Source organism: Camellia sinensis, unplaced genomic scaffold (genome assembly GCF_055761805.1).
Source record: "Camellia sinensis isolate YWXY unplaced genomic scaffold, ASM5576180v1 Unanchor3, whole genome shotgun sequence".
Lineage (NCBI taxonomy): Eukaryota > Viridiplantae > Streptophyta > Magnoliopsida > Ericales > Theaceae > Camellia > Camellia sinensis.
The window spans coordinates 21,045,526-21,072,055 of record NW_028129178.1 but is presented as its reverse complement, the minus strand read 5'-3'; the positions used below and the strand labels follow the sequence as shown (position 1 = coordinate 21,072,055).

At 34.7% G+C, this 26,530-nt stretch overlaps 1 pseudogene across 1 annotated transcript; it reads left to right on the top strand.

Annotated features, from left to right (window-relative positions):
- The first annotated feature begins 1,609 nt into the window (after window positions 1-1,609).
- Window positions 1,610-12,547, top strand: LOC145816126 (putative protein phosphatase 2C 12 pseudogene; annotated as a pseudogene). The gene is made up of 2 exons (XR_014358554.1): window positions 1,610-1,857; window positions 12,257-12,547. The product of XR_014358554.1 is annotated as a putative protein phosphatase 2C 12 pseudogene (transcript).
- Window positions 12,548-26,530: the final 13,983 nt, after the last annotated feature.

The following is a 26,530-nucleotide window of genomic DNA, read 5'->3' as shown; positions in this document are numbered from 1 at the left end:
CAAGTGTGTGAAAAGGAGGTTTGAGTAATGTGTGTACAATGATTATGAGTGAATGATATAATTGTAACATTTAGTGAGTGGATTGAGAAAATTAATTAATAATCAAATTAATAAGTGTATATGTTGAGAGAATATGTATACTGAGATAATTAAATGTGTGAAAATAGAATTTTCCTACTTTAGCTAGTAGATTTTTGGCCAACAAAAATTTAACATTGAATTTATGGATCGAATGCCCTTAAAAAGAATATATATTGCACATATATTAAAATTATATTATATATAATATAATAAAAACTTAATAATATTATATATATTTTATAAAATTAATAATATATTATACACATTATATATGCAATATTATTATTTATTTATTATTACATTTGTGAGTTGGGTAGAGTTCGGATGAAAAATACTCTCCCTCACCCTGAACTCAATCGAGTTTTTTATTTTTTTTTTATAAAATCGACTCTACCCTATTTGATCATTCCCAAACCCATCTTATTAAAATTAAAGAGTGTCGAGAGCCCAATAAATGAAGTTATCTTGTCATTTCTACACGAGTGCCACATAAAAATGGAAAATTTTCTTGTGTTAGGTAATAAGTTAGCGAAAATAAATAGAAGGTTAAAACTGAAATCAAATAAAAAATTATAATCATAGAAATTAAAATATCACAGCTAATGTGTTATAACTATAGTTTTTTTTTTAAATAAAAATAAAAGAAAAGAAAAAGAAAATGGACGAAAACAAAAGAGAGGGACACAACCCAACAGCTTCATTTGCGCTCCTCACTCGGTTTGTGTTTCTTTCTTTCTTTCTTTTTTTTTTTTTTTTTAATCCTCCCACTCTTCCGCAGGTCCAAGGCAGCGCCCCTTGAGGAGATCACCAGGGTGTCCTGTTGTCCGTTCCGAGTAAGAGACTATAATCTGGAAGCTTGCTCCAACCTCTCAAGGCAAGCTCCGCTTAAGTTAGGACTCGCACAGCCCATTCCGAGTAAGAGACTATAACCTGGAAGCTTGCTCCGACCTCCCAAGGCAAGCTCCGCTTAAGTTAGGACTCGCACAGCGGGGGAGAATTAAACCCACACCAAGTAGCTGATAAGGCATCCTTGAGGTCAACCTCCTAACCAACTGTGCTACGCCCAGGAGATTGGCTCAGAGAGGAGTTGAACCCAGGACCTAGGGGCTTAAACCCCAGGCCCTTACCAAGTTGCCACTCACCCCTGGTTTGTTTCTTTCTTCTCTTCTCTCTATTTCTGTAAGTTTTTTCTCTTCTCTTTTTCCCTTTCCTCCATCTTCCTCCTCTTTCTTTCTCAATCATTCTCGCCGCCTATTCATCGCATTTACACGAAAGCATATTATCTTCAAACAAACAATGTGACTTGCATTGCACTTTCGTAAATTGAGTTGTAAATTCTTGTATACCGAGTTATTTATATATGCTTCTTGGTCATGAAATTGCTTATTTCCATTCTTCGTGCAGTTATTTCTTTTGACGATCTGGATAATTTTGTTCGAGTCTTTCTAATCAGATTTTTATTATTTTGTATGTATTTTGGTTAAAAAGCTTCGAATGATGCGTTCTTTGTTGTTTGGGTTAGGATTTTTGTGTGGATTTGATTGGAACAAGAGCGCATGGAGGATTAACTGAACAATGTCCTCTAAGGGTGAACATCTGACGGTCCCGCTTTCTGTGTTGCTCAATCGCGAATTGGCCAATGAGAAGATTGAGAGGCCAGAGATTTCTCATGGTCAGGCTTGCCAAAGTAAGAAAGGGGAGGATTTCACATTTGTCAAGACAGAATGCCAACATGTCGTTGCAGGAGATGATGTTTCTACATATTCTGTTTTCGCGGTATGTTTTCATGTCTTTTATATTTATGGAAATCTTTCGTGTTTCTAAACCAATGTGGTTATGCTGTATCTATGGTCATGAATACTGAATTCTCCTTTGTTGCATTTAAGAGCTATGTTACCTGGAACGTGATTTGTTCTGGTATGTAGAACGAGAATGGAAATGCAGTACACCACATGCTCTAAATTGTGGTAGGATTGTACACTTTTATTAGAATTTAAGATACTATAGTCTAGTGAATTTTTTAACAATTAGGCATCCAATAAAATGTATGTTTTTTTTCCAAATTACTCATATCACAACACATTTTTATGAACATTATGAGAAAAAATATGTTTTGTCATGTTAAAATTACATTCACCTTAGATTTTAGCTCATTATATTTGATTTTTTTTTTTTTCCTCATAATGAAACCTAAAGGAAATATATTGGAACAAACTTTTGGGATCGCTTTGGATTGCCAAATTTACTGTTTTAGAATCAAATGTATCATGTTTCGGAATGTGCGTTCCAAAATGTAATTCTCTAGGGTATCAACATTTTTCCGATAATACTGTTTAAGAGTGTGATAGCAAACCTAGGAAGAAGGATTATGGTATCAATATTAGAGGTTTAGCCAATATAGACCGAGGAGTTAGTCAGGATATATTGCTTGGATTTTTGATGTTATGACAAAGTTCATCGGCAATTGTTTACATTAACTGTGGAGAGAGAGAGAGAAACTGTGGAGAGAGAGAGAGAGAGAGATTAATGTTATTAAAGCATTAGTTTGGGGATTGGTTGTTTTTCGTGGATAATTTGTGGTATGCATATTTAAGTTGAGCTGATTGTTGAACTTTGAAAGAAAATTTAATTTTCAAAGAAGAGGGAATAAGGAGGAATTTGAACTCTTCAGTAATTTTGAAAAAATTATTCAACTTGTTTTATGTAAATTAAATTAATATTGTAAAAAATTTTCATTAATTTATTAAAAAAGAGTTTTTTTTTTTTGCATATGAGAATGGTACTTTTATTTTGACAAATATCTACTATATGTGTTAGTAATGGGCGCCCATGTGGCATGACCATTAAATTTGATTTTGTATCCTTATCCAAATAGGTTTTGATTTTGAAATCAAACCTATTTAGGATAACCACTCTTGAAACAGACGTTATCAGTTTGAACTGATATAGATAGATATAATATATATTAGATATTATCTGTATCTTAACTGATATGGATAGATATTATAATATATTAAATATTTGTTATATGGTTATGGGTAATCCAAGAGAAACAACGTTGAGTCTGTTTTATACCCATATACTGACTCTCTCCCAAGAAAAAAAAAACAACGATCAAGTCAGTTGCACTGTGGTTTGTGTGGGTGATATTCACCATTGTAATATCACCCCACTGCTGGGATTGATTGAGGAGGATTCTGGAAGCACGTGATTTATCCACGAGGTTTTAGATCACAAGAGGTATGATCTGTTGATTTTATTCCGCTGCATGTTTTGTGTTTTCATTTACATTGGTATCAGAGCCATTAATGGATATTTTCGTGCTTTCTTTTATCATGTGTATATTTATAAAAGATGTGGAGATCCAAAATATTTTATTTTTATGATCATTAATGTCATTTTTAAGAGCATAAATGATTTTATTTTGGAAAAAGGAGTCCGGCAGTACAAAAATCGGAACTGTCAGTACCCTGGAAGGCGGCGCGTGGCATTCACGTGCCACCACGCCGAAGCCACGCGCGCCCACGCGCGCCCACGCGCCTACACGCGCCGGATGCCATGCTGACGCGCCTGCACGCGCCATCACGCGCGCGTCGGCGGTGCTGTCCACGCACGCGCGCCGTCCGCGCCCGCACGCGCGCCGCGTGCTGGAGCCGCGCGCCGAGCCGAGGCTGAGCGGCGCGCCGAGCCGATCCTTGAGCCGACTTGCGCTGAGCGGCGCCGAGCCGAGCCGAGCCGTTTTTCCGCGCTGGCTTGGCTCTAAGGCTCTGTTTGTTTGTTTTTTTAATTCTGAATTGCGTTAATTGGCCATAATTTATTCGTTATAGCTTTGTTTTAAGCATGGTTGGTACCCTTAGACTCAGAATTATTTTTTCTACATTCTGTAAAATTTTGAAAATTTTACGAAAATATGTAATATTTTTCCTGTGTTAATAATGCATTTTTTTTGCTTTAAAATGCATCTGGTGTTGCATGATTAATTTTCTGGGGTTGAAATTTTTATTGTGGACTTCTGAAATGTTTTAATATCTACTGGTAATATTGTCTCATTTTATCAGTTTCTGGATTTTTTATTTCTAATTTTATGTGTATTTATTAGTCATTTAAAATTCCAGAATATTTCAGAAAAATTTCAGAATATTTCAGAACAATGTACATTTTAATTATGGCATAATCTGAATATTGTTTCTGTTTACTAGTTTCTGGATTTTTTATTTCTAATTTTATGTGTGTTTAATTAGTTATTTAAAATTCCAGAAAATACCAGAAAATTCCAGAAAATTTCAGGATGATGTACTTTCTGTTATGGCATAATTTAAATATTGAATACAGCATATTTTTTTGGGTTTGTAATATGTTGTAATTAGAAGAGCATGATTATTATTTATTTATTTATTAGAATTCCATTATTAAATAAATATAGCATGAGTTATTTGTAGATTTACATTAAAATGCTATTGTATGGAATTTATCATGCTTTGTATATGCCATAGTCAGTAGGAGGTTATTCGGTTGAAAGAAATCTTTGTAGATTAACTCCCGAAAACCAATATTTTGCGCATAAATTAAACTAAATTTTGGATAATTGTCACTTGTGGCGCAAGAGATGATTACGAGCATAGCGGATTTTCGATCTTGCGACTTGTGTAATATTGTCACTATTTAATTTAGATTTTTGCGGCAAAATTATATTATGCTAATCAAATTAATCCCAATGCGAATTTCTCTCTAAATTGATTTAGCTTATGGAAGTTAATTTGGTTGACCTAGACTTAGTAGAGATGTTCAAATGTGAACAAACTAATCCCATTCTTTAGATGAGCAAAAGTCTTGGAGACTTTAGGTCAAACCTTAATTGAGCCAAAGTAAGGAAACATGACTCAAAGTCGCCGTGGTTTTGTTGCCTTGTTTGGCACAATAAAAACTAATGTGTGCGCTATAGTTAGCGGCACGCTACATAGTTTTGGTTGAAGAGTTTTGGAGTTATGATTTTAGTAAGCCCTCAATAGATCTGTATATGATCTTGACTAATGAGCTGCGCGGATTGACTTTGTAATTTGACTTGTAAATAATGTTACATCATTGGATAAAGTAACATTCAAGAGTCACGTCATCCAAGAAATGCGAGCTTAAATAAATTAGTCATTAAGTGTAAGACGAGTAGCCAGTACGAGCAGTGTTTTGCTCTCTACCCAATTATTGGGAGTGGATTGAGCGAAATTTCATGCACTATAATAGTGTGCGTTGAAATATCACGTGAAGTTAAAAGATTAGCGCTTAGAAGCTGCAAAATCTATTAACACTGAGTGAAAAGATTGGCGCTTAGTGGCTGCAAAATCTATTAGCATTGCCAACTTGTCTAAGTGTGGACACTTACTGTTTCCACACTTGAGTGTGAAACATGGATGAGGTGCTTCTTTGTGTGATTCCTTTACTAGGCTAACGTTTTGAATAACATTTACCACTAAGCGCAAACGTTGCAGCATAGTAATGAAAAGGTTAAGGCTGACAAGGTTGTTATGACTCTAAGAATTTAACGCATCGCTTGTAAGAGCATTGTGTTGAATTATACTCTTTAGCCTAATTCGCGCTTAAGTTACTTCAGGAGCTATCATAGTTGATAGCTTATTCTCTCCTTCTTGTGGATAGTAGAATTAATTGCAAGTAACTATGAAGCGAGAAATAGAGATGGCAACAGGAGTATCGTCATCTTTCAAATAGATGTATTAAAGTGTATGGAGAATAAAATTGACTTGAAGGTGCAGGGGATTAGCACTTACTAGTTAAATTTGCGACTTAGGCGCACTTGATATCTCCATGACATCCCTTTTATGATCTAGTGAATATGACTTTGTCGTGAGTCATTACCTAGTTGGGCCTAAGCCTTTAAAACTTGTCTTTGAGAACTCACACATTAAGATGATTGGAATTAGTTTATGACATTGGTCATGAACCAGTGGCTTATTATACTTAATCACATTAATGAGATGATGACACGATAGTTTGAGTAGGCCTTCTCGGGCCCACTCGCTTATGACATCCTGCTCTCATGTAATGTGTAACTTTGTTCGCAATGGGTGCGCACAAGTAGGAAAGCCGCAGAAGGTCATTTGTTTTGGCGCATTTAGTCCACTATGATATTTTGTGACTAGATATGTGTGAGGGTACAATAGCTAAGCCTCAATCTCGACGCATTTATAGATTACGATACGCATCTGAGTCAAGACTATTTGATCTCCCATAAGTCAAAAATTTTTGAGATGATTTTTGACATTGCACATATAAGGTCGAGATCAATTAGATAAGAGTTTTTTGTGCTTTTAGTTTTGACCAAGGTGGCGAGTATCTATTTGAGTTATTTTTTTTCAGAAAAACTCTGTGAAGAGAGATGGATGCTTAGAACATTGATTATTCCTAGTACTCAACAACACACTGGTGTAGTAGAGATAAGGAATTAAATATTGTTAATGTTAGGTAGATAATGGCGCAAAATGTTTCCCAATTGGGAATTGCACTAGTTTGTTGCTTGTATCCCTAACTAAGTGCCCTCCATATCAGATTTTACACTCCATTTTGAGTAATGGGTTAGCAGAGAGCCATCTATGGGCGATCTGTAACCATTAAGCAGCTTATCTTTATTCTACTTCTCATAAGATTGTGAAGTTAAGACCTAGGGTTCTATAGCGCATTATTGTATGCTGTCTTGTAAACACAAAGGGTCGTGTGGCGCATTATTGTATGCGGTCATGCAAACCCTCCGGATCATGTGCATATAGGTAAGCAGCTTTGTGGTAGTGTAACTAAGTCACATAAAGTTTTATTAGTAAAGGTGACGTGAATAGAGTTTTCGGAACTCTATAAGATGGAGAATTCCAAGCATAGCGCTCTATGTAGCCTAGTTGAGAATGGAAAGAAATTTCCAATATCCTAGGGACAGTGGGAGCGATGTGTCTACTAATGGATTACTCCATTAGAACAGAATACTCTACATTCTTAGTTGCGTGGTAGCAAATGTGAAAATTTTCCACGTCATCACTGGGTGATTGAGAGGGAAACATTCATGATTGCTCCGCAAGATGATAAAGAGCCTAGGATAATGCCAAAGGCTCTAGTCCCCTGTTTTTAAAAAGTGGATCCATGTTGCGCAGTTTAAGACAAAGTCTTTGAGGATTAACCATTTTTATAATTTGGTTGACTTTCCATTATGACGCAAAACTGTTATAAAGTTATGCGTAATTTGGATAGTCATTGTTGAGGCATAAGGCTCGCTAGATACCGAATGGTCGCACCATTGAGGAAAGTGTAGACCATGAGAAGACTTCCTCCTGGGGAGTGAGGTTATTTTGACTTAGGCTATAATTGACATAAGTTCGGAACATTGATTTGTGGACATTGTGACCTGATTTCTCATTAGAGAATTGGATAAGTAGATCCGTAAGGATTTACCTTCTGCTTTTATAGTGAAAAGTTAGGAGCGCAAAAATGTTGCTGGTTCCAATAAATCTTTTACAGCCTAAAGCAGTTATCCAAACAGTGGTTCTTAGATTTCGTAAAGCCATGATAGGGCAACGATGATCGATGAAGACCACTGAGGCATGATCAATGGTCCAAAAGAAGTTTTTCCTTACTTAGTCATTATGAGCCAGGAATTTATAAGGTTGTCGCCACCTAGGGTGGGCAGTCCTCCATTTTAGATATGATGGACATGGGTGATGTAATTCATATGCTCGGATGTACGATCCTTAGGGATTGTTTTAGGAAAATTCTCGGTTTGTCTTCGATGACTTACATAAGGAATATCCTAGAACGATTCTAGATGCAAAATTGCAAACCCATTGACTTACCTATCGGTAAAAGCCAGAGCCTTAGCTATTGAGTGAATCCTCAGATTGTCTTTGGGAGAAACAGATGACCTATATTCCTTGATTTTTTCTTTGTTGTGGGAGCCTAAAGTACGCTATGTGGGCGTATTCGGCATGATAAGTTTTATCTTTGATAAATGGTTAACTGAGTTGTATAGACATTGACCTTGCTCATTAGACTGTGGATAAAATGCTTTATTAGAAGCATATTAATTTGCTCCTTGTAAAATTCAATGCGCTAGTTGGGCGCATCTGCGCTAGTTGGGCGCATTAAGAATGAACGCAAATTGGTCACCAAAAATATCTTTAGAGAGGTTATAGCGCAAGAGGTAGTGATCTTAAATCATTTCATGTGAGGCGCACATGGTGGATTCCGTTGTATATACTTATCGCAAGAGGTGCTGATAAGGCTTATGTTTGGAGTCTATAATTGCGCAAGCTGTGGTCAATTTTTTTTTAAATCGATCACTTATTTTGAGATGATGGGATGTTGACACTATTATGGTTTGTGTCATAATGATTAGCAAATGATGATGTCAGCAGGCAAGATTGGCTCACTCACACGAGCAATCGCCCTTGGCGCTTGGGAGCGAGCAAGGATGAGACTGGTGGTTTATTTTTATTCGGAGCCAAGAGAGGCTTAAATCATCCACTATGTATGTCGCCTTGGTTATAACCAAGATGAGGTCGTGTTAAGGACCAAACATGGATGTTAGTACCCACTTTCCATGTTGTGCCTGTTATGATTAGCCAGATTCGAGATCTCATTTGGCGCCTAGAAGGCGAGCAAATAGAGAATTCGGGTTAGGCGCTAGAAAGCGACTAGACTAATATCTGTACGGTGTATCGAGTATGACGTCACTCTTTATGGAAGAGTTACTCCACCGTAGCATGTATTCATACTATATGTGCTTGGCGACCGAGTAATGAGGTGAGAGAATGGATCCCTGCTTCCTCACCGTGTGAGTCTTACGAGTCATTATTGATATGACTTTCATTTATGTACCCTTTTGTGACTTTTGACTATGTCATAAGGTAAGGGGTTGATGTTCTGCTACTTTGGTATGTTGTCTGCGGTCATGCATGATTCGGCCTTAAGGGACATCACTGGGAAAGCGGTCAATCCTAAACTAAATGGCATGAATGCAAAGGGAAGATCATCTAGTATTACACCACTGTTGTATATTCACTGCCGGCAACTCACATCGCTCTGTATGAGAGGCGAATTGAGTGTGAATATATTGCAAGAATTAAGAGGGTCAAACATGCTCTTTTTGAGGGATTAGAGATGTTTTTTGGACCGGTGTAATTAGATGGGTCTGGGGTATATGAGACACTATTTCTTTTCTTTTTGGGTTGATGTCTCTATGCTGGCTCATTTTGAGTTTCTAGTATAGAGCTCCCACATGCAGGTGTTCTCAGCAGTCGCACGGTGCAGTGGCTAGTATGAGATTGTTCGTTTTTGGGGAGATTGAGATAGAGATGTGGCAGTGTCATGCCAACTCATGTGCGAGTGGGAGATGTTAGTAATGGGCGCCCATGTGGCATGACCATTAAATTTGATTTTGTATCCTTATCCAAATAGGTTTTGATTTTGAAATCAAACCTATTTAGGATAACCACTCTTGAAACAGACGTTATCAGTTTGAACTGATATAGATAGATATAATATATATTAGATATTATCTGTATCTTAACTGATATGGATAGATATTATAATATATTAAATATTTGTTATATGGTTATGGGTAATCCAAGAGAAACAACGTTGAGTCTGTTTTATACCCATATACTGACTCTCTCCCAAGAAAAAAAAAAACAACGATCAAGTCAGTTGCACTGTGGTTTGTGTGGGTGATATTCACCATTGTAATATCACCCCACTGCTGGGATTGATTGAGGAGGATTCTGGAAGCACGTGATTTATCCACGAGGTTTTAGATCACAAGAGGTATGATCTGTTGATTTTATTCCGCTGCATGTTTTGTGTTTTCATTTACAATATGTTATTAGAGTATTTCATGTTTATTGATTTATGCCTACTTATTATGAGTAAGGATCCTCTAGAGTAATTTTTCTCTAAAGTTTCCTAGAGTGCTACACTGTGTGGTTGAGATTTACTGGCAAGTCACATCAATTTTTCTGATGTGACTTGTCAGTAAATCTCAACCACACAATGTAGCACTCTAGGAAACTTTAGGAAAATTTCACTCTAGAGGATCCTTGGTGACTTATTATGGACAAGCTATTTGAGTAAAGTATGTATTGATGCATGCATATCTTTAATTAAGGAACTATACTTCTAGAATTAAAGAATTATACATTGTTTTATTTTCGCAAGATATTTTTTTTATAACTACATTTATTTTTCTACTTATTTTTAAAGGTGCTAAATTATCTTATGGTACATGATACAATGCGTGATTCAAAAAAAAGAAAAAAAGAAAAAAAAAAAAAGGGATACACGATTTGTATCCTAATTTGACAACTATGGGTGTGAATATATTTCTAGAGAGATGTTTTGAAAGCTTAAGTAGCTCAAAGTTTGTATAGTGTAATGGAGTTAGTTAAATATTGTATGCTTATTTATCAAGGCTATCTATACATCTTATGCATTTATCATAGCTTTATATTGAACCACTAAATTGCTATTAATATCATAAACATGGTTCATTTTATGCTTTTGTTGTTAAGAGCGTGCCAATGTTATATATACGACTCCTGAGGAACTTAGAATTGCATCTCAGTTAATGTGCCAAATTTATTCTTTTTCCAATCTGCAAATCTAGAATAATATATTCGAGACATTTGGGGCAAAATGAATAGAACGATAACTAGAAAGTAGAAACACATACAGACTCTTGACTTCTATGTTGAATAGGATTAAGTCGATTGCTTTCATTTGGGCTTCAATTTCTTATGATCTCCAAGCCATAAGAACTATTGCATATTGTAGAGAGTCATGCCTTCTAGCCTTCTTGGGTTCGTTTATTCCAATGGTTTTTCATTTGGTAATTCCTAAATTTGAAGTGTGATGGTTGCTTTCTTTAGTACTAGTCCATTGGGAACTGCTGGTATGTGAAATCTACTTAGCAATCCATTGTATTTTTTTTGTTTCCTAGCAGTTTGGGATCATATTATGTTGCGAAGCTTGTGTTTCCTTTGTAGTCTTAGAGAAGCTGAAAATCAAGGCTATTTTTAGGACCTTTTTGAGACATTCATCTCAAAGCATGAATTTTTGGTCCTTTGACATTTGTAGTTCTTCACTTGAGACTTTTTTTCTCTCTTGTGGTATGTTTGGTATGGCAGAAAGAAGGCATGAAAAAAGTGGAAGGGGAACAGAAGTGGAGGGTTCCACCGTTTGGGAGGAAGGAGGGGAGGGAAGGCAGAGGAGGATGTCCTTTCCTCTCCAACCCACCAAAACTCATACAACCAAGGTGGGTACGTGAGGATAGAGAAAGAGAGGGAGAAGAGAGGAAAAAGGTTCAGTGGATTTTTGAAGGTATGGAATTGCTTTTTTGACCTCAATTTTACACAACAAACTTTCATTCATAAACGATAGTCAATCATTTTAGAAATTTTTTTCTTCTTTTCCCTTTCTTCTCCTCAATTAAACACATAACAAAGAAGACTCCCAATCCCTTCCCTAAGGTATCTAGTTTCCTTCTTTCCATTCTCATTTCTAACATGGCATTAGTTTCTAGGTTTCGGTCTTGTATGCTTTCTTCTCTTCAAACTTTGTCCCAGAGAAGAAATAGGCTAGTCCTCACCGGCAAGCAAACTCATTTGTTGAACTAGGAGCGCACCGGAGGAGCAGCAATGTTTTATTTGTGTTTTTCTTTCCTTTCTATGCTTTGAGAACTGAGAGGAACTGATTCTAGTAAAGTACTTTTCACCAATAATTATTTGTTTTAATAGAATTAACTTCCTTACATGTATATTTATGTATATAATCTGTTATACTTATGTATATTTTATTTGAAACTGTAAGATATAGTTCAGCTTTATAGTTCATTTACTATCTGCCATATAATCTGTTATACTTCTGTATATTTTATTTGAAACTGTAAGATATAGTTCAGCTTTATAGTTCATTTACTAAATTACTATCTGCCATCAACCTGATCATTAGTCTTTATCTTTGCTTGCACATTTCATTTAATGGATGTCAATCATTGCAGATTACCCCCTTTGCAATCTTTGGAGACTGGCGTGCCATCTTTATCACTAATTCTAGTTACCTTATTTATTTCATTATTTTTTTTAGTTTTGTTTAAAATTTCCATGGTTTGTTCCACTATCTTATTTTGCAGATATTTGATGGACACAATGGGTCTGCTGCTGCTATATACTCCAAGGAGAATCTATTGAATAATGTTTTGGCTGCTATTCCATCAGATCTCAACAGAGATGAGTGGGTTGCAGCATTGCCAAGGGCTTTGGTTGCAGGGTTTGTAAAAACTGATAAGGATTTTCAAGAGAAAGGTATGGGTTGTTTCTGTGTTAGTTCTTATCAACATGCATTCCTGATCTGGTCATATCATGGTCAAGAGAAACAGTCATGTGGGTTAAGTAACTGTTTGAAAAAGGGCCCTCAGGATTAGTCCTGGCTTCCCTTAAAATCAGCGGGTTGGGGATACCTGAGTTATCAAAAAAAAAAAAAAAAAAAAAAAAAAAAAAAAAAGTAACTGTTTGAAAAAAAAAAAAAAACAAAGAAATATCAGTGCTATCATAAGTTTGACAAGGTAGTTATGACAGTGAAGTGGTCCAGAGTTTGTCCACTGTAGAATATCATGCTCATGCACTGGCAGAAATTCACATTCCTGTCAAGTGTCAAGACTTCGAGGTTTAGGAATGCGGATTCATCTATGCATGTCCTCTGAAAAGCACACTACACATGGCATGAGTAGTGCAGAGCAGAGACCCTCATGGTTGAGAAGGACTGGTGTGTAACTCAATTAGAAAGTAACTAAATTCAAACTGATGAAATAGAAATATAAATACTTCAGTGAAATGGCAGAGTATACTCTCTGAAGAATATCTTGAGCATGCACCATGGACACTGCTGGAACACCCCTTAAAGTCTAGACATGTATATATATTGGATCATAATATATAAATCGTGCAAAGACATAATTTGTAGATGCATTTATAAATCTACTTTGTGAACCATAACTCATTGCTTAACTGAGCATTGTTTATTTAGGCATTGATATTCTCCGTTTACATTTTTTATACTTCATTTCACTGGTGAACTTTTAGATCAATAAAACTATATATATTGTTGTGGACTTTTAACATCCTTACCCATATTATACCACGACTAGAAGACTGATAATGTTGAAGAGATAAAGGGTTTGAAAGAGAGAATAGAGGCGAAGGTTCTGCAAGAAAGATGCATCGGTTTTAACATCCATGAAAATCAACTAATAACTATTTTTTTTAGGCCAAATGGTAGGTTAAAGTTTCATAGAAAAAAAAGGTTGAAACATCTACAAGAAGGAGAGGTTAAAAAGTTTGTGAAAAAAGAAAAGAAAAGAAAAGAAAATCAAAAAGCTAAGAAGTATACTGCATTCGTGTTCCGTTTATCTCTCTAGCACTTTAAAAAGAAGAAAGGAAAAAAGGCAGAAAGAAATATTGTAGAAAAAAATCTTATATAACTGTGTGGAGACATATCTATTTCAGTAACCAATACTGCAGGAGAGCTTTTTGAACACAATAATGATAGAGACCACTAATTTTGGAGCTCTAAAAAGACCACTAATGACATGGCACTCAATAAAAAAAGAAAAAAAATACAACACTAAGGTCAAAACATCAAATCATTCATGGTGGGACCTATTGCCACATCATTAGTGGTAGCACTAATTAGTGCTTCCACTCATTTTCCTTTTGAAGATGAGGTTCATTAATTTTTTGGAAATAGAATTATGGAGTCATGTTCTCTGGAAAACAGTTTCGTTATTGGATTTTTAGATGGTTATCTACATAAAAGAACTTTTATATTGGTCGTGCTGTATAGCCTTTTGTGTTTGTAATAATATTGCATACACCATATTTTTGATAAGTGGATTGCTTGGAGTACCTTCATCTAATGTTTATTATTTGCTTTTTAAATGTAAAGCTTTATTATATAATTGGTAAAAATAACCTATATGGCCAGGAAAGTTGAGCGATCTGTTCTAAATTCTAATCTGTTTGATGGGGAAACAATAACCCTAGCCCTATGAGAATGTGTAAATTGTACACTTTCACAACTTATAATTACATGGACTCGGGTATGAGTATTGGGTGCGGTGCGTATTTAGAGGTCGGACTCATCAAATATTAAATTTACAGGTGTGCAGATTCGGCTCATATTTTTATATTTTCAATTTATTATGTGAGATAAAATGGTATAATATGTAACATATAGCGTCAAAAAGGTGTTTTATAGCCATACACAAGACATGATACATATAAGAAGTTTTAAATACAAATATATGCGAAGTGTCTAATGGAAAGTATTGGACACATATCCCACACCCTTGTTTGAGGGTTAGGAGTCCGACACGAATATTTGATTTATTTTGGATAGTCCATGTAACATAATGTGTAGGTGTCATATAAATCTTTGATTTAGCCATACACTTGTGTCATACATTTGAGTGTTAGAACAGTAGAATGGATAGTCCATGTAACATAACGGATATTTTTAACTTTTTTTTTTCTTTTTAATCAATCAGTAGGAGATTACTTACAAATATGACTAGCGGATGGCACACACGATACATATGCAATTCAAATAAGTAAAAATAAAAGAAAATAATATTATAATATGTACTTAGCTTAAGTGGTATGAGTCCTACATTAAACCTATGGTCATGGGTTCAAGCCTTACTCATCTCTTTGTGTATGTTTTTTTTTTTTTTTAATAAAAAATAATGCCACATGGCATGAGGAGAGCAAAGGTTTCACTACACTAATTGAGGCCTTCACTTAATAATAGTATAGATATAGAAGATAGATAGATAGATAGATAGATAGATAGATAGATGATAACTATTTCATCAAACTAGAAAATTAAAGTCCAACAATATACCAAGCTCAATAACCATAACCGCGTCTAACAAAACACAAAGCCCAAACTTGATAAGAAATAATCTACCTACAATTCCTAGGGGTATAACACCACAAACGATATCAAATTTCTCTCCATAAGAGTTGAAATCCGTAACTTTACTCCACAAAGTGGTGCTCCATAACCATTAAGCCAAAGGCTGTGATTAGGATAAACTCTTAGCTAAGTTTCACTTTTTATAAAAGATAATGATATATAAACAAAGTGTTTTGCAACAAGTGACCTAAGACATGCATTAAATAATACTATTAATCACCTCCACTATCATAGAAAAGAGGAAAGATTATAAATATATTTTGCTACAGACTAAACTACCCTTCTTACCAATCCCTTCTATTTTAACATTATATACTTTTCATAATGGAGCTCTTTTTTTTTTTTTTTTTAAAACATTTTTTTATCATAAAGTTAAATGCCTTTATTTTTAAATAACATTTTGTGGTTTTTTTTTAAAAAAAAAATTTAAATGCCCTCTATTTTCAATCATAATTAAATTATATGGTGCAAGAAAAATGAATCTAAAAATTGAAAAAAAAAATAAAGGGCATATAATTTTTTGTATTTGTTATAAAATAAAGGACATGAAAATTTAAAAAAAAATCATGAAAATTATGTCCTTTGCTTTCCTTACAGCATTTACTTTTTTAAAATTTTTTTGAAGGCATTTACTCCTCTATTTTCAATGATAATTAAATTATATGGTGCAAGAAAAATGAATCTAAAAATTGAAAAAAAATAAAATAAAGGGCATATAATTTTTTGATATTTGTTATAAAAATAAAGGACATACAAAAACTAAAAAAAAAAAATTATGAAAATTATGTCCTTTATTTTCCTTGCACCTTATAATTTTTATTTTTTAAATTTTAGAAGGCGTTTACTTCTATGATAAAAAAATATTAATTTTTAAATTATTTTTATATGTCCTTTATTTAAAAATAAAGGCATTTACTTTTATAATAAAAAAATGTTAAAAAAACAAACATACTCTATTATGAAAAGTATATAATGTTAAAATAGAAGGAATTAGAGAAAAGGATAGTTTAGTCTCTAACAAAATATATTTAGGCCTCGTTTGGGAAAAGGCTAATTTAGTAACTTTTTGGCTATTTGGCTAAAATATGAGCTAAAAAAAACTAATATGTTTGGGATGAATTTTTGGCTTTTTACGAAAAAATGTGCAAAAAATAGAGAGAAAAGAGAATCTTTGACTTTTTGGTATGGGTTGTTGGCTTTTTGGCTAATTTAGTAACTTTTTAACTTTTTGGCTAAAAAGTTTGGTTGCCGAACGAGGCCTTAGTGTTTCATATTTTCTATGATAGTGGAGATAGTTAAGAGTATTTAATGTACCCTTAACAAAATTAATAAACAAAATATTTATGGGTTTGGCTTCTCTCAAGTTGACAACTTGAGAGAGTATGTGGGCTTGGTAGGCCCATTTTGGGACTGATTTCGGTGATTTGAACCGTTTACTTTTTAACACTCGTTGAGTAAAATATTCATGCAAAAAATCAAAATGATTGGATATCGGAAGCTATATCTTTGAATTATATTTGTTTTAAAAAAATTGACGATAAATATAATTTTAAGAATAGCCATCCATTTTTTTTGCAATACCTATGTAATTCAAACATATAGTTACTGATGTCCAATCATCTTGATTTTTTGCATGAATATTCTACTCATTAAAGTTGCCCCAAAATTGGCCTTACAAATCCAAACAGTCTCTCAAGTTGAGATGACTAACTTGAGAGAAGCCAAATCCAATATTTATATAGAATAATGTAACTGTGTTTCCTTTTTTTTTTTTTTTTTTGGTTATTCTTTTATAAAACACTCACCATTACCTCATAATTTTAAAATATCATTGGCATACCATTTTGAATGGATTTTTGTATAAACTTTATGTTTGTAAATTATTTTGACATCATCATATTTATTTTTTAACAATTTTAGTGGTATCAATTTACAAAAACCTCTAAAAAATTTTAATTAAAATTTTATATAATTCTAAAAAAAATTCAAAGTTGAGTGGGTTCAATTGAACTCACTATGTAGCTCCGCCCCTGGTTGCAAGTTGGTAATAACAATTGATGAGAATTCTCATTTCATTTGTCAAACAATAGGCATTTATTTAACTTGTTCCCCACAAATAAATAAATAAATAGTTCTTTAAAGTGTTGCATATTTATTGCTTTAGTTTTCTTTGTAATTACAACCGCATATTGAAAATCGATAGGAGCTCTCTCGCTCTCTCTCAAATGTATACATGGTACTTATACACTTGGTCTCCAATCAATGCATTTAAGTCTCCAATCAATGTGATATCATTTGGTTCGTCATCATTATAAACAATTTAAAACCCAGTTCACCCCACCCATGAATAGCAAACCCACAAATCATAGCATTGCAATGGTCAATACGTTTTTCTTATGCTTCTTCAATATCCACATGCTCTATGTTGCTGCAATTTGAATACATTTCTCTGAGGGGCAACACCCAGTTTTCTACCCAAAATAAACTCATTTTCCTTAATGTGGCAATGCATTGATACCCCTTCATCAATGCATTCTAATTTCCCAATTGCATAAAAAGCAATTGATGAAGTGGTGTTGTCTGGAGACAAATTATCCCCACTTTGCAAATCACAAAAAAAGTTTCAATGCTTCCTTCCTTGCAATATCTATTTTGAATATTCCCACCCATCAAAGCAATGCAAGATATTACTTCCTTTTCAACCATTTTATCAAACAAAGCCCTAGCAATGTCAATCCTGCCTAATTCAGCATAACCATGGATCATATTGGCCCAACTAAAGAAATCTCTTTCAGGCATCTCATTAAATGAAGCATGAGTAATTACCAACCTCCGTTGTTTTCATACAACCAAGGATTTTCAAATTCCAAGAAATTAAGTCTTTTTCACATATTTGCAAACAAACTTCCAAGCAATCTTAAATCCATATTCTGATTGTGCATGCCCCATACTCATAGAATTATAAGAGTTCAAATTCTTCATCTCCATGGGCATAAAATTAAAACAACTTGCATGCCAAATAAATCACCCCACACTTTAAATACCCTTCAATCTATGAAGCACCGATACTACAAAATAGGTGTCGTAACTGTGTCGGACAAGTAAGGGACATGCCACGTGGTGGCGTGTCCATTTAATTAATTAATTTATTTATTTTTCTTCAGAGGACACAACAGGGACATGTAGGGATACACTTTGAGGGTCATATTATAATATTTGGTAACATAAGGGTTGAATTCTAAAAAAATATAGAACTCGTCAAACTATCGACAGCACCACACTACACAAATTTAGACACAGTATTGAAGTTAAGAGACCGATTTCTAACTATCCTTAGATCCTAATGCAACATGGACCTCTAGACTCTGGCTGATTTAAATTTGGTTTTAGTTTTAGTTTTTTATTTTTATTAAGTTGGTTGTTTATGATTTTAATATTTAGATACATGGAAAATAAAAATATAAAAAAATATTTCTTTTACCATATCCTCACTATGTCCCGTGTCCCTTACTGTGCTTCCTAACCATCAATCATTGTGTTAAGCATAATAGAGTGTCAATTTGGCATTCTATAAAACACTTGATGAGCAGATTCAAGGCTCCTACATCGCAAATACAAACAAATAAACAATTTTACAAAAACACATCAAACCCAATTTTGAATTTTTTCGTTAACCCATGAATGTAAGTTCTTTTTGTGAGCAAACCCATTTGTTAACACGCTTTCAAAACCAAAAGAAAATGAAAATTTCTCTGCAGAAACCCCACTGCCAATTTCAACGGTCTTGGATCCTAACCTCTGGTTTATCACAATGATGAATAGACAAAGAATTTTGCAATAGTATAAGAAGAGAGATAGCGAAGTTAGAGGGAGAAGAAAAGTGGAGAACGATGAATAGTGAGAGAGAAACATCTTTGTGAGACGCCTCTAATGGAGGGAGATGAGAAGGGTGGTGGAGAGCTTTGGTTGATTTACAACCATGCTTCCTACACCCAGTGGGGGTCGCGCCCCCAGTGACGTGGCGCGCCCCCACTGGTCGAAAATCAAAAAAAAAAAAAAAAAAAAGAAAAACTGTTTTTTTCCTTCCAACCCCCAGCTGACACCTCACTGGGTGTCACCCCCAGCTGGGGGTAGGAAGCATTTTTCGTTGATTTATATAGGTAGATACAAATAAGGGTGTAATTGCCATTTTCCATTCTAGTTACTTCATTCTTTTAATATCGTTAAAATAACATGGGTATTTTATTAAATTAACCATTCTGATATAGAGTGTGGGGTAGGTAATAGTATTTTAGATAATATGTGGTGTGAAAGTGCTATTTCAACTAAATAGAGGGGGTATCAGTGTAATTTATCCAAAAATCATTCGTGCTAATTTTGTGCGAAATTCGTTGTTCGATGACAAATGGTGGTATCTTCTCATGTAGTAATGATCCTTAGTGTAAAGACAAAACATATTCCTTTAATTGTCTGTTTGACTTCAATTAATGAGGAACACTGTTTTTCCATGCGCATAGTCATAAATTATTTTTGATATATACTAATTACTGTTTTTCCAATGGACTTCTCTTTCTTCATTCTTTGTCCTTGTTTAAAGAAAATTTTATATGAAATATCTGTGGACATAATTAGGTTATCTTACTAGTATACTAATTACATTGTAGATTGGTCCTTTAAGATGTTGGCCTGGTGGCTTGTGTCTTTCACGTTCTATTCCTTATGTAAAGCAAGTGAAGGTTTGTTTCTCATCTTGTTCTACACTTTATTTATTTTTTTTTTGCTTATTTAGCAATGCAATCTCTGGCTCACTTCTGTTTCAAATCATCACAAATTGGAGTCCTAGATAATATTTGAAATCAAAAGCTAATACAAGGAATTGGTTATATTTCACTTTTTCCTCAAATGGTGATGCGCAACATATGTGCACCGTGGAGTTTTAGTATGGTTATGATTTTAATAATATTTGTTTTCCTAATCTATTAGGATTTAGTTTCCTAGTTTGTTTAGGTTTCTTGACTTTTATAAATGTTAGGGTTTACATTGTATTATTTAGCTTTGAATAATGAGAATTTGATTGTTTTAGGCTGTGACCATTGTGTTGGGGCTGTGGCCCTCTTCTTCCTCCCCTCCTTTTCTCCTCTCTTCTCTTTCTTAAGACATTCTACATCACATGATCACTGTGATAGAGATTTCTCCTGTAACAATTGATTGGCAAAGAGAACGAGGGTATATGATTCTATAGTGATAGCATGTGTGTCTTTACCTTAATAATTTCATCATGCATCCATATGGACTGTCCTTATCACTGAATTCCGTTTGTTGTGCGCTGACACAAATCTTGGTTGAATCTTTATCAAATGTTTCAATGAAGTCCTCTAGGCACAATATTAAAATGGATATTACTAGTATTTTTTTTTTATTGGATTCTAATTTCATAGGTAAAAGGGAACCTTGTGAAACATTCTAGTTACCAATTAAATAGTTGGATCTTGAACCTGATAAACCAAGTTTATGTCCTATTGGTTTACATGAGCATGAGTGTCACTAAATTCGCACAAAAGGCTTGTGTTGGATGATGACTAGCCTTTGCTGAGTGAAGTTTTGTTTGTTAGATTTTGTTACATAGCTTGATATACATTGTTGGGCCCATTTTCTAACAGGTTAAGCTCTCTTTGAAAGCGGTCTTGGGTTCAAGTCTTTCTATTGACATTTGGTATTTAGTCCCCGTTTGATTTATTCTTCTCTGTTTGGTTATCTGCTTCGCCTTCTGTTTGGTTCTCTGTTTGTCTTTCCACGTGCAAGATGGGATTACACATGAGGGAGGGTGTTAAACAACTTGATATATATTGTTAGGCTCATTTCCTAATAGCTTAGCCTTTTGAGAAAATTAGTAACTTATGGGTTCAAATTCAAGTTCTATTTTGTTTCAATATTTAAATAATGTTTTTAACAATATAAGACTTTTTACGGATATTTGGTGAGCAATTGGGCTGATAGAAAAAAATATTAAAAAATTATACGGGATGATGATCAAGCTCCAAAGGATACTTACCGTGCAAAGGCTTCTTGTTCTGAACACCGTTCTTCACTTTTTCAAGTCATCTCATGAGGAATATTTTGTGATTTATATTATTATTTTCATAATTTCAGCCATGATTTGAGGTAAAAAAAGAAAAAAGAAAAAAAGGAAAAGAGTATTTGACAGTTGCTAGATGTCATCCTAACTTTGGGACAAGAATTGCAAAATTATGAGCAACCTCTTATTTGTAAGACCATGAAGTCGGATTGATTTGAATTGGATTAAGATTTTAAATTCGAGTTATAGATAAGAGAGTCCATGAGCATATGAGTAACACTTTAATAGTAGACACAAAGTCTCTCAAAATAAGTGAGGAAATTGTTTTAAAATTTGTCAAATGTAAGGCTATCAATTTTGTACTTATTAAATCTAACGTGAATAGATGGAGAAACAAGGAGAAACCAAGAAAGGAGCCAAATGAGAGAAATTCTATTTCCGCACACCAAATTACCTCAGTCCACACACTTAATGAATCTTTTTTATATTACACTTTAGTTGTAAAATAAAAATTCCAGAATAGCCTCATCTTTCCAACGGAAAACCTAAGTCATGGCCATTGCCGTCGTTGCCCCTCCACAGCTTCCTATTCTTCTTGTCGCCTCCATCAACCACCACATCCACCACCAACACCAACCTAGACGTCATCGTCCTAACCCTAACATCACCACACACTACTGTTGCCGCCGCCATCAAACCGCCCTCCTTTTCAGTCTTTCTTCTTCTCTGGTGACCTTCTCCAGTCCTCTTCCCCAACTCCTGCTGCTCATTATCATTGGGATCGTGCCGCCCTCACACCGGTACCCCTTCCGTTATCTTCCCCACGCCATCTCAACTTCCGTAGCTACCGCAACTGCCATAGCCAGCCTCCTCTCTCCTCTCTTCTTCTTCTTCTTCTCTTTAAGCCCTAGATCTGGATTTTTTACATCTCCCTTTCTGTTAGTAATAGCGGTAGAGATTGTTATTGATTGTTGGCGGTAGAGATTAGGCTGCAATGGTAGAGGGGGATGATAGCCGGAGGTGGCGATTGGGGATGACCGGAGGTGGCAAAGACTGAGGGGGTAATGGTGGTGTGAACAGTGTTGTGAAAGGCGCGCCTTAGCGCAAGGCACAGCGAGGCACAGGTGTAGTGCCTTAAGCCACTCAAGGTGAGGCGAGTTGAAGAAAGCGTAGCAAGGCTCTCCCTCTCTGTTTCTTCTTCAATAGAACCCTCTCGACCACTGCCATCACGACCACCTCTCCTCTCCTTCGCCGGACCCTCTCTGTTTCTCCTTCTTCATCAGAACCCTCTCGACCACTGCCATCACGACCACCTCTCCTCTCCCTCGCCAGAACCTCTCTCTTTCTCCTTCTTCATCAGAACCCTCTCGACCATCGTCATGGTGACAGCCTCTCCCTCATCACCGCCATCGCGAAAGCCTCTCTCTCATCTCCCTTCATCACTTCAATCCTCTCATTCTCATAACAGATCTCGCTAAAACCCTCTTTGCCTCTTTGCTACCGAAGCTTGGCAAGGTACGATTTTTGTTTGTTTTGATTTCAGTTGTTTTTGGCTGGGTTTGGTTATTTTTTGCTGGGTTTGTCTTTGGCTACCATCGGCTCCCTTCAAACTCCCACTCTCAAGGTGAGGCTGTGTTTTCCCAAGAACAGTGCAATTTTTGAAATACTCTCTTCGGCTACTTTGTCTGGGTTAAGGGTTCCCAAGAACAGTTCAATTTTTTAAATACTCTCTTCGGAAATATTTTGAGAGAATTGAAAAAAAAAAAAAAAAAAACTCTCAATTCTAATAGAGTCAGATTCAATTGATTGCTTGCTTACTTCAACTGCTTTGTCTGGGTTAAGGGTTCCCAAGAACAGTTCAATTTTTTAATTACTCTCTTCGGAAATATTTTGGGAGTATTGAGCCAAAAAAAAAAAAAACTCTCAATTCTAATAGAGTCAGATTCAATTGCTTACTTGCTTGCTTCAACTGCTTTGTCGGGGTTAAGGGTTCCCAAGAACAGTTCAATTTTTTAGATACTCTCTTCGGAAATATTTGGGAGTATTGAGCCAAAAAAAAAAAAAAACTCAATTTTAACAGAGTCAGATTCAATTGCTTGCTTGCTTCAACTGCTTTTGAGTTTGTATTTGTCTGGGTTAAGGGTTCCTAGAATCCAATCACACTATAAATATATGGACCGACTCTAATATTTTCTATCTGTGAAATCGTCAGAATCTCCATTTGTGTCTGAATATGGCAAGGAAGCTACTACTGCTGGTTTGAAGGTAATTTCACATGCTTCCAACTCAACATTTCTTTCTCTTAGGCTTTTATCATTTCTAAATCTTTGAATTGGTTCTGTGAGTCTCCGTCCTCTACCATTGAGAGTTTGATGAGTTAGCCACCATGTCTTCCCAAAGCAAACGCAGAGAGATGTATTTGATGAAACTGTAAATCTCCATTTTTTTTTCTGCCATTTCATTTATTATTTTTTTGTTTTTTAATTGTTGGGTTTGGATTGTTGTGAAATAGTAAATCTCCATTTTTTTTTCTTCCATTTGATTTATTATTATTATTATTATTATTATTTTGACTATAATATTTTCTATTTGTGAAATCTTCAGAATCTTCATTTGTGTCTGAATATGGCAAGGAAGCTACTATTGGTTTGAAGGTAATTTCACATGCTTCCAACTCAACCTTTATTTGTCTTAGGCTTTTATCATTTCCAAATCTTTGAATGGGTTCTATGAGTCTCCGTCCTCCATTGTCGAGAGTTTGATGAGTTAGCCACCATGTCTTCCCAAAGCAAACACAGAGAGATGGATTTGATGATATTGTGAATCTCTATTTTTTTTTCCCTTCCATTTCATTTTTTATTTTTTTATTTTTTGTTTTTTGTTTTTAATTATTGGGTTTTGATTGTTGTGAAATAGTAAATCTTCAATTTTTTTCTTCCATTTAATTTATTATTATTATTATTATTATTATTATTATTATTGTTATTATTATTATTATTATTGTTGTTGTTGGGTTTTTTAATTGATGAGTGACTATAAGGTGGAGATGATCAGTGATGGTATGCAAGAGTTCTATGTGGATTTTCATGGTCCCAAAGACAGTAAATCATCTATACCCCATCTCTGATTTTTTTTTAATTTTATATTTTAACAGGCGGTTAATGGCTACTATAATTTTTATTTTTAATTTTAACAGGCGGTTAATGGAATCATTCAGAAGGATCACCCCAGGTTTGTGGCTGCAATAATAACAACAGGTTAATGTATTTCACTGCTTTGCTAACCCGTCATTGTGTGAAAAGTTTCCTATGCTAATCAAAATTTGAACATGAACATTCTTCTACAGTTTATTTGTTATTATAATTTTTTTCATACCTAAAATTTTGTACACTTACTGTAATGGTAATTCTGCTACAATTACACATATAAATAAATAACAGCAGGTTAATGTATTTCTCTCTCTCTCTCTCTCTCTCTCTCTCTCTCTCTCTCTCTCTCTCTTATTTCTTGTGGGTTTTGGTATAATTTTGAAGGAAGATGTGGCTTGGTCCGATTCATAAAGGTGGTTCAGAAAGCAGGGCTATATGTTCTTCGCATTGGGACTTATGTTTGTGCAGAGTGGAATTTTGAGTAGTCACATTTTTGGTTATGTATTTTAAAGTTTTAATATATATATATATATATATATATATTTGATGAGTTTTTGAGATTCAAGTTTTTTTTTTTTTTTTTTTTTTAATGTTTGATTTTGGTTTGCTTTTGTGTTTTTAGGGGTTCCCTTGTTTGGTTGAAGTATGTTCTAGGCATCAGCTTCAGAACAGATAATGAACCTTTCAAGGTTTCTCTCTCTCTCTCTCCCTCTCTCTCTCTCTATATATATATATATATCTCAAGATTTTGTAAATTAAGCCATTACCTTAATAGATAATTAGATTGGTGTTGCAGACAGAGATGCAAAGGTTCACCCAAAAAAATTGTCCAAATGATGAAGGATAAGAAGTTGTTTGAGTCTCATGGTGGTCCCTATCATCATCTCCCAGGTGTGGCTTTTTGTGTTTCTTTGCCTCTTTATATTTGTTGTGTTATAGTGATTTTTCCATAATAAAGTTTATATTTTTGTCTGGGTTTGTATATGATGCAATGGAATAAAATAGATATCGTTCTAGAATGGGTGTTTCCATAATAAAGTTTACAAGCTACTCCTCAGATCCTTCACAAATCCAATTAATGGTATCATCTCTCTCTTATTTTGGTTTCTGTGAATGGGTGTTTTCTATAGGTTTATTTTCTCTGGTTTGTCTTTATTTGGGTTTATGAAATGGTTCTTTTAATGCCTTTGGTTCAATTCTGAGCATGATTTACTTTTGGTGCATTGTTTGGTTGCTGAGAATTTAAAGAAAAAAAGGGAAAAACAGATAGGGAAAGTATATTGAGAGCCATGAATTAGTAACCCAATTGTTAATGCAACCTATGTTATTGTTCCTAAACCATGGGTCTCCAATTAATGCCTATGTTTGGTTATATTTGGGTGGTAGTGGGCTACCAAAGGAAAAGTTCTTGAAACATTTTCTCTCTCTCTCTCTCTCTCTCTCTCTCTCTCTCTCTCTCTCTCTTTGCTCAAATAAATTGTGCATAATTTTAGTTTGGGTATCATTTTAGTTTTCCCTTATTTTTCTTTAAAGTTAATGATTTTGGTTGTGATTTTTGAATGGATTTGATGGGTTTTGAAATGGGTTTGAATCTTTAGTTTCTGAAATTCCTCGCTCCTCTTTCTTTGTTGATTTCATTATTTTTACTAGTTACCAAACAGAAATTTCCAACTCTAGAGCAGGAACTGAACTACTTGACATGATTCTTACGAAGATAATCTGTTTTTCCTTCTCTTTCTGCTCTGTTTTGTTACCCAAAAAAGGTGTAAAATAAAAACATTTGAATGTGTTCTGAATGTATTAACTATAAGACCATTACACGGTTGGTCCAATTGATTCAGGGTGCTAGCATATGCTTGAATGAATTTTATTTGTGACGTGGTACTAGACGTGTTGCTGTTATACCGATGGAGCAATGAGTGATTTGATTGTTTCATTAAACATCATTTTCTGGAGTGGAAGATTGGAATATGATGTTGGGAATGTTTACTCCAAATCTAGATAGAGCCTGGAGCTGGTTGTTCCCTTTTAAAAACCTTCTTTTTGTGCTTCCCTCCTTGCTACCTACATAAGAATCCAAATGTGACTTCTCCTATAGCCAATTTGGTACAGGGGAAGCTCCTTTGCCCTTTCCTCCTTGCACTCAACTGATTTGTCATATAGGCTAGGTGTACAGGGGGTTATAATGAGGGGTCATGGGGCCTTC